Raw genomic sequence first — 3,915 nt, forward strand, 5'->3', positions numbered from 1 at the left:
TGAGATCATGACCTGAGCCGAAGTCAGACGCTTAACCGACTGAGCCACCCAGGCGCCCCAAGTTTTTTACTTTTTTTATATTCTGAGAGAGGGAGAGAGAGAGAGAAATCTAAACAGGCTCTGAACAGACAGTGCAGAGCCCAATGTGGGGCTTGAACTCAAGAACAGTGAGATCATGGCCTGAGCCAAAATCAAGAGTCAGACCCTTAAGACTGAGCCACCCAGGCACCCTTATTAATTTTTTTCAAAGAACCAGCTCCTGGTTCCATTGATCTGTTCTACTTTTTTGTTTCTATATCATTTATTTCTGCTCTAATTTTATTATTTACCTTCTTCTGCTGACTTTACACTTATTTTGTTGTTCTTTTTCTAGCTTCATTAGGTGTAAGGTTAGGTTACTTATTTGAGATTATTTTTCTTTCTTGATGTAGGCCTGTATTGCTATATACTTCCCTCTTAGTACTGCTTTTACTGTATCCCAAAGGTTTTGGACTGTCATGTTTTCATTATCATTTGTCTCCTTGTATATTTTTATTTCTTTTTTGATTTCCTGGTTGACCCATTTATTGTTTAGTAACATGTTGCTTAACCTCCATGTTTTGTGGTCTTTCCCAATATTTTCATGTGGGTGATTTCAAGTTTCATAACATAACAATCAGAAAAGATTCATGGTATGATCTCAAGCTTTTTCTACTTGTTGAGGCCTGATATGTGACCTAGTATGTGATCTATTCTGGAGAATGTTCCACATGCACTCAAAAAGAATGTGTATGCTGCTGTTTTAGAATGGGATGTTCTGAATATATCTGTTAAGTCTGTCTGGTCCAGTGTGTCATTCAAAGCCACTGTTCCATTGTTAATTTTCTGCTGAGATGATCTGCCCTTTGAGGTAAATGGGGTATTAAAGTCCCCTAATATTATTGTACTATTATCCATGAGTTTCTTTATGTTTGTTATTAATTAATTTATGTATTTGTGTGTTTCGAGTTAGGGGCATAAATATTTACAATTGTTAGATCTTCTTGTTGGATGCCCCCTTTATTATGATATAGTGCCCTTCTTCATCTCTTCTTACAGTCTTTGGTTTAAATATAGTTTTTCTTTTTTAATTTTTTTAATGTTTATTTTTGAAAGAGAGACAGAGTGTGAGCAGGGGAGGGGCATAGAGAGAGAGAGAGAGAGAGAGAGAGAGAGAATCTAAAGCAGGGTCCAAGCTCTGAGCTGTCAGCACATAGCCCAACAAGGGACTTGAAGCCATGAATCGTGAGATCATGACCTGACCAAAGCTGGATGCTTAACCGACTGAGCCACTCAGGTGCCCCTAAAATCTAGTTTTTCTGATGTAAGTACGGCTACTCTGTATTTCTTTTGACATATTTTTGCATGATAAATATTTCTCCATCCCCTCACTTTCAATCTGCAGGTGTCTTTAGGTGTATAATGAGTCTCTTGTAGGCAGCATATAGATGGCTCTTGTTTTTTTTTTTTTTTAATCCATTCTGATACCCTATGTCTTTTGATTGGAGCATGTAGTCCATTTACATTCAGAGTGCTTATTGATAGATATGCATTGAGTTCCATTTTATTACTTATTTTGTCATTGTTTCTAGGAATTTTCTCTGTTCCTTTTTAGTCTGTCAATTTTGGTCTTTCTTGCCCAGTCAAAGAGTCCCCTTTAATATTTCTTGCAGGACTTGGTTAGTGGTCACAGACTCCTTTATTTTTCTTTTTTCTGGGAAACTCTTTATCTCTCATTCTATTTTGAATGATAGCCTTGCTGGATAGGGTATTCTTTGGTGAAGACATTTCTTATTCAGCAAGTTGAATATACCATGCCACTCCCTTCTGGTTTGGCATGTTTCTGTGGAGAGATCTAATACTAACCTTATTGGTCTTCCTTTGTAAGTTAGGGACTTCTTTTGTCCTGCTGCTTTTAAGATTTTTTTCTTTATCTCTGTATTTTGCAAATTTAACTATATGTCTTTGTGTTGGCCTGTTTTTGTTGATTTTAATGTGAGTTCAACCAGTCTCTCCCTGTGCCCCTTAGGCAATATTCATATCTCATAGCCTGCTCTGGGATTGTTTGCCTGCCTCCACTCTAGTTGTAAGACAACGTCCTCATTTCTCTATCATAATCAATCCTGGGGACCGCTGAAGTTCCAGTGTTTGAGACCTACTGGTTGCAAAAACTCAAGAAAATAAGCCCCTCTCCTTTTCCCAGCCAATGGCTTTGGGGAAGTGTTCTCCTATGCTTATCCCTGTGCACTTCCACTCTCTCTTGCCTTTCCCTGCAAATAGGGTCCCCTCCCCTCTGCAGCACCCGCAATCCATTTCTCCACCAACCATGTCTCCACACTTCCTACCTTTCTCCAAGGGGCCTCTTCTCTCCCTCTAGTTGTGCAGCTTGTTCTATCAATCCTCAGGTTGATTTCTTGAGTATTCAGAATGATTTGATAGTTATCTAGCTGTGTTTGAGGGACAAGGCAAATCTAGGGTCTTCCTACTGTGCTACCATCTTAGCTGTTTCCACAAACACTTCTGTTGATTGATTTTTTTAGAGAAATATTCATTTTCATTTTCCTTGTTTTAGTTTCCTTCCTCCATACTGCTACTTTTGGTCCCTCCTTTCCATTCAAGGAGTCCTCTTTAATATTTCTTGTAGGACTGGTTTAGTGGTCCTGAACTCCTTTAATTTTTGTTTGTCTTGGAAACTCTTTATATCTTCTTCAATTCTGTATGATAGCCTTGCTGGATAGAGTATTCTTGGCTGCAAATTTTTCCCATTAAGCACTTCAAATATATCATGCCAGGGGTACCTGGGTGTCTCAGTTTGTTGAGCATCTGAATCTTGATTTTGGCTCAGGTCATGATCCCAGGGTCGTGGGATTGAGCCCTGCATTGGGCTCCACACAGAGTGTGGAGCCTGCTTGGGATTCTATCTCTCTTCCTCTGCTCTTTTCTCTCTCACTAAAACAAAAAATAAAATATTTTGAAGCAAACAAACAAACAAACAAAATATATCATTCCACTCTCTTTCAGCATGGAAAGTTTCTGCTGGAAATCTGCTTGAAGCCTTATGGGATTTCCCTTTTATGTAACTTTTTTGTCTTGCTTCTTTTAAATTTTTTTTCTTCACCACTATATTTGGCCATTTTAATTATAATGTGTCTTGGTGTGACTGCTTTTTTTTTATTTTGTTGGTGGTTCTCTGTGCCTTTTGGATCTGGACATCTGTTTCTTTCCCCAAATTAGGGAAGTCTTCAGCTAGTATCTCTCCAAATAATTTTCCCCCTTTTCTCTCTCTTTTTCTGGGGCTCCTAAAATATGAATGTTATAATGTTTGATAGAGTCACTGAGTTCCCTAAGTCTATTCTCATTTTGCATAATTCTTTTTTCTCTCTTTTGTTCATCTTGATTACTTTCCATTACTCTGTCTGCTAGGTCATTATTATTTACTCTTCTACTTTTTGCCTGATGTGCATTTCATCAAGCATGTTTCTTATTTCATTTATTAAGCCCTTTATCTCTGCTATGTTATTCATTATCTCTGTGTTAAGGGTCTCACTCATGTCTTCCACTCTTCTGAAGTTCAGTGAGTACCTTTATGATCATTACTTCAAAGTCTCTATCAGACATGTTACTTATATCAGTTTTGCTTAGATCTCTTGTCATGGCCTTGACTTGTTCGTTCATTGGGGATAAATTGTTTGTCAATGTTTCTCTGCTTCTATGTGTTAGGAAAGTCAGTTACTTCTCCTGTTCTAGAAAATAATGGCCACTTGAAGAAGAGGTCCTGGAGTGCCCTGTGGTTTAGTGTCCCCTGTTTCCCAGGGCCTGGCACTTCTGAGAGTGTCTCCAATGTGTGCTGCTTGTGCTCTGATGTTATGTCCTGGCCACTTTTTCCTTCATTCCCAG

Source organism: Herpailurus yagouaroundi, unplaced genomic scaffold (genome assembly GCF_014898765.1).
Source record: "Herpailurus yagouaroundi ecotype Mexico unplaced genomic scaffold, PumYag 67416, whole genome shotgun sequence".
Classification (NCBI taxonomy): Eukaryota; Metazoa; Chordata; class Mammalia; order Carnivora; family Felidae; genus Herpailurus; species Herpailurus yagouaroundi.